Here is an 11,380-nt window from a genome sequence, read left to right as displayed (position 1 = left end):
TAGAAACTGTCACCAGTAACAAGGACTTCGGTTTGGTAGATCTTGAACCGTAACGCAACACATAAAGGCGATCTACCTATAGGTATACGTATACGTTACGGGCTCCGTTAAAGATCGAGCATATTTTAAACCCCCTCAACCATTCATCCATCAGCACGGGTCGCCTGACACCTTGGATTGGGGTTCCCTGTTTGGTGGACTTTTACCCCCGGAACAGGTGGTCCGTAGTGTTATTCTTAGACAACCGCTACCGACACTACACAGCTATCTAGGCTGATCGGGAAAAGAAGTTAACCTGTATGCTAAATATGGTTACGTTAAAAGCTGATATAAAGCCGTTCCGTTATTTTTTAACTTATATGAAGACTAAACAGCAACCAAGGAATTGGCATCCCTATCCCACCAATGCAATGTTTTCGTAGCCAGCATAACAGCGGCTCAAGCGTAGGGCTCAAGCTGACAACCTATCTTTCAACACAGCAGCATAATTTTTATGCCGGGTAAGAAAACAAGAAGACCGTAACAGTCCCCTGACAGCAACCTGTTTAAATTTTGACAGCTGGAATGTGATGTTTACATTTGAGCCATCCATTCGAGTGCAGTGAAAGTACTGTGGCTATTTTCTTATCGAAGTGATTATAAATGGCAGCAAATACGTACAATGGCTTTTTCCCATCGGCAATCATATTAAACTATTTAGAACCGACTGGTAAGTAACTAGGTGCTGCGAATAGAAACGGTTTTATTTTTCAAGCTAGCTAACACACACCAACACACTCCCGGCACACAGCTTGTAAACACGCACGAGCGTTCAATTTTCTTGCAAACACCTCTCTCAGCGCAGTTGTCAAACATGCCGTCGCGACGCTGTTCGGAAATGGTAAACATGATCAATCCACCATTATTCCAGTTTTGTTTTCGTGTGCAAAGTTTATTATTTTCCATTCGCGATGGAAATTTTGATGGATAGTTATTACAAAATTAGCTGAAAAGGGTTCAAAACAATGTTTATCCTTCTCCTCGCTTTCCAACGGATTGACAGCGGCAAATGGAGATATCGTGACTACAGTTTTGATTATATCCGAAGCACCTAGATAACAATACTCTTCAATCAAGCACACAGGTACAACAAGGTTTAACATAACCTCTATCTTCAATGTTTGGCTCCCAATGTTTGGCTCCCGCAGAGAGAGCATATTGAGTCAGTCCGCGATATTCAGGTAAGTAACTGAGACACGAGCGTTGTTCGCCAATTCTTCATTCAAGTTGACTAGCGATGCGGCTATGCACCGTCCTCCTGATGTGCTTCGTAAAGTGTCCCGTTTATGATTCCGAATGTGATTCTGCTGTACTTCCATGGCCTGGAGAATGCCGTGATAAACTTCTATTCGTAGTTATCTATGGTTCGAAACATTGATTCGTGCTGGCCACTGTATACAGTATAAGATTGCCTTTACGGAATGTAAATTATGGGTTAAAAGCTGTAACAAATGTCTTTGTAACATGTGCTTGTTATTATTAAAACAATTTTAAAATTGTTTAAATAATTCTTTTTTTTAATCTGTTCAATTTTGGTTTACCGTGTATGCCCAACAGTTTGATCGTTTTATCGTTGTGGCGTTTAGAGACACCTAGTGGTAGGAATCGGTATGTCTGCTCGAGTACTAAAACGATATCCTTTAAAAAGCACGTACATTGCATACCTGCAGGCGGAATTCTTTATGCGCTTTTCCTTCGTACTCGAATAATTTGGAAATTCGAGAAGAAGTGCTAGACTATAGAAAGACAACCCGAAACCGGAAACCCTTTTTCCAGCCAATCAAAATTCACTATAAATTTCAAAAGAAAAACCGGAAACCATATTTGGACCAATCAGAAATCAGGAAAGTAGACAGTACTGATCAGTGGGCTGAACCTATAAAAGGGGTTGGGGCACTCATATCAAACTCTCTTTACTCTGGTGGAAACCGTTGTTCAAGGTGGTTGATTTGAAAACGTAAAAGTGTTAGTTGTTGAATCTTAAAACGGTTAAGTGAGTTGAACTTAATGTTAAGTGTTAGTTAATTTTAATTCTAATTGTTTTCCCAAAGTTGATTTTTTGAATAGTTTATTCGGAAGTGGTTCAATAACGTCAAAAAGAGTGTGAAGTAAAATCGGCCGTACTTAAAGGTAATTTTTTATTGAAATAGTGATGAGTGCTTGGGCTGAAATTGTATGCGTTGAATAGGTGGCTAAACCCATTCAACGTGGGTGTTTGTCTGGAGCCCAAAGTACGTGGCCGTCCCACGCTCGGTCGTCGCTAACTGGCAAGCAGCTGTCCACCACCCACGATTCCGGGACAATTTTCCCGAAGAATCTGCTGTGCGGCCTCTTAGAATACGGCGATTCCCGAACCGCTCCGAGGAACAGAAGTGCGTCGACGCCACGTGAAGCCATCCTTCGTTGGAACCCCAAGCCAGCTGGCCAGCAAGTAAGCCCGTTTTAGTTTTGTGCACTCGAAGAATGAGCTCTGAAAAAAGTTGGGGGAATTTGTAACATATTGTAAATACACGTAGTAGTTAAATACCTTAGTTCCTAGTTTTTGCTTTCACACTTTTTCGCGAATTAAATTTTAAAAATTGAACTTGAATTTTCTTTAGTTTTTCTTTAGTTTCTTTGGGAAGCGTTTTAGAATTAAGTTTTCAAGTTGAATTTCTTTAAATTGCCTGAGTTAATCATTTTTTTTTGTAAATATTATTTCAATCATTTTAAGTAACCATGCGTCTCCATCAGTGCTCGAGTTTTTTGATATGAAGTGCGATGATTTTATAGTATTTTAGGTCTCAGTTCTAGCTTCGGTTTTCTGATTGGTTTAAGATTGGTTGGGTTTGGAAAGGGAGATTAAGTGAATTTACGGTGATTGGGAACAACAACCTGCCCTCAGAGAAGAGTCTTTGGCCGGACATAAACAGTGCTAGTGGCCCTTCTGTTGAAGGTGGCGCTTAAGTCACTAGCTACGGGTAACCAGACACGTGGATCGCGGATACTTTCGACCCGAATCCAAGCAATTAGGTTACATTTTGGCGCCCAACGTGGGGCGGGTTAAATTAGTTAGAATTTGTTTCAAATTCTTTTTTGGAAACGTGTAATATTTCTGAATTTAGGGTATTTTTTTAAAATTACTTTTATTTAATATTATTTTTGGAGTTTTTTTTTTTTTCTTTTTGAGAGTGGGACGTGAGAAGAAACCTCTGGTCAATATGGCCAAGTTTACAGCGAACCTTTATCGTATGAATGCGTCACATTTGGAAGAGTGTGAGTTGGAGTATGAGTTGATTTTGCGGGGATTATCGATTTCGGAACACAGACAGGACAATGAGCGTCGTCTTCGGTCTGCCCTAAGGGATGACGAGAAAGGAAATCGCGATTACTTATCATGGCGAGGAATCTCTGAGGAATGTGCGTTCATAGGGAATCGTTTAAAGGAAATCGAAGATAGTATCATATACCAGGCAAACCTCAAATCAAAATCTAGGTTGTACCATTATTATCTCAGGCTTAGACGATGCCAGGTACAGACTCCGCGCGAAGAAGAGAACCGTTACGTCTTAGTAGACGCCATCAAGGACATGTTGTTGAAGTATTTCAATGAACTGATCGAAAATAAGGACGAATTGTACATGCAAATGCCTTTGGACTCTAGTGGCACCGCGGGTAGAAATGAGATAGGACAGACTCGCGCTGAAAACGTATCGGTTTCAGGTATTAATCAGAGATCGACAGGGGCAATACCTAAGTCAAACGAGCAAGCGCGTCGCGTTGCATTTTTGTCTTCGACTAGGGACGATGAAGAAAGTTTAGAATCAAATGGTGACATTATTGATGATTTAGTAGTCTTGAACTCACCAGTCACAGAAGCGGTAAATCCTTTAATTAGCCCAGAGCGGGTACAGAATACCACTCCGGTCAATATGTCACGCAGGCTAAGAACTGAGGAGGTTCAAACAGGTAATTTCCAACAAGAGGCACGGGGAGGTCAGACGTCCCAAACCTCGCGACCCCCGGTGTTTGTGAGTGCTTTTAGACCAAATTCACAAGTGACCAATAATTTTGGACAATCGTCCAGAGATGATTTTGTACATGTGTCACAAATCGAAACTTACGTCCAAAAATGCGTTAGTACAATTTTGGAAAACCAACGAACAGATCGAGTAGGCTCCGATCGGATCAATTTACTCACTGATCAATTAGAAAATGCCAATATTCGTGGGGAAGAATGTCGCTACACTCCGACATTCCAACGAACCCCAGGATCGACACCGTATTCGACTTCCTTCAGAAGGCAAAATGACGTTCAACATTATTCAGTTATCCCTGGTAATTTGAACATTCCTCCCTCACTAACGAGCACGCAGCGGTCCTCAAACGTGATTTTCAATCGATCTTTGCCTCATCAACCAGAAAGGATTTACTCTGATAGGACTTCCTTGACTAGCGGCCCAAATGCTTTGCGAAACCCCTTTGATCCGCCTCAAACACCGAATATGAGAAACGTTCGGAACCCACCGCACCATTTGTGTAAAATCATTGGCACATGGCCAAAATTCTGTGGCGACAACAATATTGTTCCTTTGGTGTCCTTTTTAAGGACAATTGATATGCTCTGCAGGTCTTATGAAATCGATAAGGAAGAACTTAAACCCCATGCTCACCTTTTGTTTACAGGGGATGCATATACTTGGTATACGACCTACGTTGAACGTTTCGTAGATTGGGACACACTGTTGTACTACCTCTCCATTAGGTACGACAACCCTAATAGGGATAGGTACATTAAAGAAGAAATGCGAAACCGCAAGCAAAAGCCTAATGAGCTTTTCAGCGCTTTTCTTACTGAAATCGAGTCCTTATCGCAACGTTTGATTAACCCATTGCCAGATATCGAAAAATTCGATTTAGTGGTAGAAAATATGAAGATTTCATACAAGAGAAGGCTGGCTCTAGAAGACATTCGGTCGATTGAAGATTTAGCACAAAAGTGTTATCGATTTGATGCCTTGGAATCAAATCTTTTCAGTCCAAAGTCACGAGGCACTAACGCCGATATTCATGCTTTAAGTGCTGATGAAGAAGAAAGCGAGGAGGAGTACGTCAATGCGCTAAATGCCAAAGTTGGTCGTAGAACTAATAGGCAAAATGGAAATAAGTACACAAGCGAGCAAAACAATGAGGAAACGGGAATAATTTGTTGGAATTGCCGTGGAAATGATCATATTTGGAAATATTGTCCTGAAGAAAAAAGGATCTTTTGCCATGTTTGTGGACATAGTGGAAGAACTTCTTTCAACTGTCCTAACAACCATCCAACTAACGCAACATTCGCTAAAGTTCCAAAAAACGAGTTACAGGAGAATGTTTAAGGAACCAATCTTCTCCTTCTGATTCAACAGTGGTCCCTAAAGCTATGTCGGTACACACTAAGTTACATAAACCATCACTCACCAAGAGATTAAAAACACACGTAGTGGTCATCACAATCCAAGGCGTCGCATCCATGCCGCGTCCTGCAGTAGAGCCTCCAGGTAGAAAATGGTCCATCTAGAGGAAGAGAAATAGATTAGAAGACGGAACAATTCAAACAACCCCTGTAGTCGACGAAAAGGCTCCAATCGCGACACCTAGCTCAAAGAAAAAAAAAAAAAGAAAATAGGTTAATATCATCATAAACAAAAATCAGAATTATGTCAGTAAGTTAGTTTAGGTTATTAAAGATAAAATATACATAAAAACTGAATACTTATCTTAATCAAATATCCCGCGTAGATCTACATAGAATCTGCACATAGTAGCATAAGTTGTTTTCCAATAGTTTCGTCAATCGATTCGAGCCACCGCAGTAGTTTTCTGCATTTTTCCACATCAATGAAAGATCAGCTTCCGTATCACCTCCATGCAATAGAACAAATTCTCCATCTCTCCTAAACGCGAAGTCCGTATCGTTCCTCCAATAGATAAGTACACCCATGCTGTAGCACCAGCGATTCAGTTCTATTCGTATTCCAAATCTGTCCATCACCACCAGCTGTCAAAAAGTCCGATTCGTTCCTTCTAGTTGAACCATATAAATTTGCAAATATCTCCGTTAAAAATATTCTAATTGTGCCGGTTCCACCTATTACAGATGCAGTAAATAAACTAGTTTCAGATTATTTTCATCACTTAATAAATTTTGATTTCCTTACCTCTTAAATAATCAAAAAACGCTGCCAAATACGTGGTTTCCGTTTCAATATTCTAACTATTATCTTATATAACCGGTACATAAGGAAAATCTCATTCTTTCACTTCTGACAGTTCAATGTAAATAAACCACCCGTTACCACCCCACCCGTTTTGCGATACGAATACTACCACCCATTCCAATAGATTCCAATAAGATACGAAGTTCGAAAACATCCAGTAAACCCAGAAGTTATGCAATAGCCCATGTGATTTCCGAAACGATAATAATGAATGCGTTTAGTAATGTGTGCATGAAATGGGTTAGAATTGGTTAGAAAATAAGTTGAGATTATTTCTTTCATATTTTTATGAAGTTATGCTGGAAAAGCAACAGTCGGTAATTATTTCTTTCATATATTTATGAAGTTATTGGATAATAATTTCCATGTCGGTCATTCATTTTCTTCCATTATGTATGGAGTAATTCAAAATTGGGTAAGGGGGGGAATCGCCTATTGCGTAGCAATTGAGGCAATCTTAGTATAGTTGTATGAATGTGAGATGGAATGTTTGCGATTTGAGTTGAGGAATCACCAATTAATCTCCAAGACAAGATAGCTACAAGTTGAAACGATTGACACTTGTAAATAGTTTTTTTTTCCAACCAGTCAAATGTAGGTCCGTAGTTGTCACATAAAGATTGTAAATATAGATATACATTCTAATAGAGAAAAGGTCAATATTCATTTCATAGTTATTGCGTGAGAGTGTGTAGCGTATTTTTAAATTTGGAAAAATTAGTATGGGCGAATGTAACAAATGTCTTTGTAACATGTGCTTGTTATTATTAAAACAATTTTAAAATTGTTTAAATAATTCTTTTTTTTAATCTGTTCAATTTTGGTTTACCGTGTATGCCCAACAGTTTGATCGTTTTATCGTTGTGGCGTTTAGAGACACCTAGTGGTAGGAATCGGTATGTCTGCTCGAGTACTAAAACGATATCCTTTAAAAAGCACGTACATTGCATACCTGCAGGCGGAATTCTTTATGCGCTTTTCCTTCGTACTCGAATAATTTGGAAATTCGAGAAGAAGTGCTAGACTATAGAAAGACAACCCGAAACCGGAAACCCTTTTTCCAGCCAATCAAAATTCACTATAAATTTCAAAAGAAAAACCGGAAACCATATTTGGACCAATCAGAAATCAGGAAAGTAGACAGTACTGATCAGTGGGCTGAACCTATAAAAGGGGTTGGGGCACTCATATCAAACTCTCTTTACTCTGGTGGAAACCGTTGTTCAAGGTGGTTGATTTGAAAACGTAAAAGTGTTAGTTGTTGAATCTTAAAACGGTTAAGTGAGTTGAACTTAATGTTAAGTGTTAGTTAATTTTAATTCTAATTGTTTTCCCAAAGTTGATTTTTTGAATAGTTTATTCGGAAGTGGTTCAATAACGTCAAAAAGAGTGTGAAGTAAAATCGGCCGTACTTAAAGGTAATTTTTTATTGAAATAGTGATGAGTGCTTGGGCTGAAATTGTATGCGTTGAATAGGTGGCTAAACCCATTCAACGTGGGTGTTTGTCTGGAGCCCAAAGTACGTGGCCGTCCCACGCTCGGTCGTCGCTAACTGGCAAGCAGCTGTCCACCACCCACGATTCCGGGACAATTTTCCCGAAGAATCTGCTGTGCGGCCTCTTAGAATACGGCGATTCCCGAACCGCTCCGAGGAACAGAAGTGCGTCGACGCCACGTGAAGCCATCCTTCGTTGGAACCCCAAGCCAGCTGGCCAGCAAGTAAGCCCGTTTTAGTTTTGTGCACTCGAAGAATGAGCTCTGAAAAAAGTTGGGGGAATTTGTAACATATTGTAAATACACGTAGTAGTTAAATACCTTAGTTCCTAGTTTTTGCTTTCACACTTTTTCGCGAATTAAATTTTAAAAATTGAACTTGAATTTTCTTTAGTTTTTCTTTAGTTTCTTTGGGAAGCGTTTTAGAATTAAGTTTTCAAGTTGAATTTCTTTAAATTGCCTGAGTTAATCATTTTTTTTTGTAAATATTATTTCAATCATTTTAAGTAACCATGCGTCTCCATCAGTGCTCGAGTTTTTTGATATGAAGTGCGATGATTTTATAGTATTTTAGGTCTCAGTTCTAGCTTCGGTTTTCTGATTGGTTTAAGATTGGTTGGGTTTGGAAAGGGAGATTAAGTGAATTTACGGTGATTGGGAACAACAACCTGCCCTCAGAGAAGAGTCTTTGGCCGGACATAAACAGTGCTAGTGGCCCTTCTGTTGAAGGTGGCGCTTAAGTCACTAGCTACGGGTAACCAGACACGTGGATCGCGGATACTTTCGACCCGAATCCAAGCAATTAGGTTACAAAGCAATGATGGCGCTCGGTCAGCAGGCAGCCGCTGATCAGCTCGTTTAAATGCCGTTTGATCTCATATAAAACCGTTTCGTTTGCTCGCGTCTTTTATAATAACAAAGTACATTTATAGAATAATATATCACAACATTCATAAGGCAGCATCCATGTATTACGTAACGCTAAAATCGACATTTTTCGACCCCCTCCCTCCTCCGTAACGCTTTTTTGTATGAAAACCCGAAAATTTTTGTATGAACCGTAACGCTCGGCCATACCCTCCTCCCCCTAGAACGTTACATAATTTGTGGATGGCGCCTAAGTCCATGTGTATAGTTTTGAACGAACGGTTCTCTAGAAGAACAGAATGCTATGATAAACCTATTTTAAATACCATGTCATATTTGGTTTTAAATTTTGGCTACAGAAGGTTGTGAAAACAATTAGAAGTAATTTTTTTATCTGTGGTTATTTTGTATATTAAAATGCTTTCTGAAGACAACGTGGCATGTTTGCTGCTATAATAAAACCTTTAGAAAATTCTACGAAAACTGAAAGATTTTCAATTTGTTACTTGGGCAGAGAATCTTTTGAAGATATTTCCAAGGAACTCCTGCAACAGTTGTGCAGAAGCTTTCTATGTGCTAAGACGTCGTGGTACAGAGCTCCGTGTATACTCTACATGCTGAGCAAATTTAATTTGCTACAGTGCAAAGAAAGTGATGGTGCAAGTGGCATACCTTCAAGGTAGATTTCACCAAATTTGTAAAATGTCCAAGTTTTGAGGATGTTCACAATTTCGTTTTTCGAACTGTTGGACTGCAACAATGGCAAGTTAAACGACTGCGGATGAGCCACATACACCATTGTGTATATGTGAAATGTGTAGATTTGCCTACAGCTCTGCAAGTAGTTGAACAACACAACGAACGCCACGAATTGGAAGTCGACGGAACACGGTACATGGTCTGTCTGGCGATGGATGATCAACGTACAGAGGTCAAGATACATGACCTCTCCGAAAACGTAACGAATGCTGATATTGCTGCCTACCTTCAACGGTATGGAGTTGTGTACAGTGTAAAAGAGTGTGTATGGGGAAAAAATTTTGCCGGCAGCGGAATTTGTTCTGGGGTGCGTGTGGCATTAATGACTCTGAAAGAACATATCAACTCATTTGTCACTATAAAAACAGAACTAAGTCTGGTTACTTATACCAACCAACCCAAATCATGTAGGTACTGTAAGCAACCGCTACATACCGGAAGATCTTGTGTGAGCAATAAAAAAAACACACAACCAATAAATCAAAACAAGGACCCACTGTGCGATACTCGCCCCGCACAACCAACTACAACGACCAAAGCTGATGACGCACAACACACTGCGAAACGGAAGAAAGATCACGCCCAGCAAATACAACCGCAAACTGAAACCACATCGAATGAGCGATCGCCACCAAGGAAAAAAGCTGAACTTCGCCACGAGACGGCAACGACACCAACAAAGCAGATCGACAAACAATACGTGCTGGACAAAGTAGAGGATAGCGAAATGGAAACGTGTATTGATACTGACTCTGAACCCGATCCAAAAGATGTGGAAGGATGGCTAGCCGTGTATAGCAGACGATCACGACGGATGGAAAAAAAGTTGGCAGACTATGAAAAATTGAATACGCAATTATTGTAGAATTTTGAATAAAGCCCGACCCGAATGATCCTTTGGATTAAAAGGTCGTTAAAAAAAAACTCCTGCAAGAATCTCTGAGAAATTCCCGAATAACTCCTGGAAGAATACCCAAGGATCTTCTAGAGAAATACTCGAAAAACTTCTGGAGAAATTCCCGATGAACTTCTGAAAGAATTCCCGAGGAGGGGGAAAGGTGAACCAGCGTCTGGCTGAAAGCCTCTTTAATAAAGAAAAAAAAATTCCCGTGGAACTCCTGTAGGGATCCTCGAGGAATATATGTAGAAGCTTCCTTGGAACTCCTCCAGGAATTCCAGGGGATATCCTAGAGGGGCCCATATAGCCGAGGCGGTAAACGCACGGGTATTCAGCATGACCATGCTGAGGGTGACGGGTTCGATTTCCGGTCGATCCAGGATCTTTTCGTAAAGGATATTTCCTTGACTTCCTTGGGCATAGAGTATTTTCGTGCCTGCCACACGATATACGCATGTAAAATGGTCATAGGCAGAGGAAGCTCTCAGTTAATAACTGTGGAAGTGCTCATAGAACACTAAGCTGAGAAGTAGGCTTTGTCCCAATGAGGACGTTACGCCAAGAAGAGAGAGAGAGAGAGAGAGATCCTAGAGGAATTTCCAAGGAATTCCTTAAAAAATTCTCAAGAAACTCCAGAAGAAATTCTCGGCAAACTCCTGGAGGTTTTCTCGTGGAACTTCTGGAGGAACTCCCGAGGAGCTCCAAGAGGAATTAAAGAGAATATCCTGGAGGAACTCCTGCATGAACTCCCTAGGTACTCCTGGAGGAATTTCCGAGGATCTCCTAGAGGGATTATCAAGGAACTCCTAAAAAATCTCGGTAAACTCCTGGAGGAATTTCCAAGCAACTCCTAGAAAAATTCGCGTGGAGCTCCTGGAGAGTTGACGCGGTGTCCTGAGCGTTTTGGCTCGGTAATGATTAATAGTTTTTCCCTTCTTGAAATCGATGAATTAGGAAACAGAGATGGCTGCAATGGGATGGCCTGTGTTGGAGGGTGGCTTGGAAAATTGAAGCTTGGCATTGGCTAGAAGCTATTCAGATCATTTTTTTTTGTGTTCTGCGTTGCTTCGTCTCGCCTTTT

Source organism: Aedes albopictus, chromosome 1 (assembly GCF_035046485.1).
Source record: "Aedes albopictus strain Foshan chromosome 1, AalbF5, whole genome shotgun sequence".
NCBI lineage: Eukaryota > Metazoa > Arthropoda > Insecta > Diptera > Culicidae > Aedes > Aedes albopictus.
The sequence above is the reverse complement of the archived record's forward strand: the minus strand, read 5'-3'. Positions refer to the sequence as shown.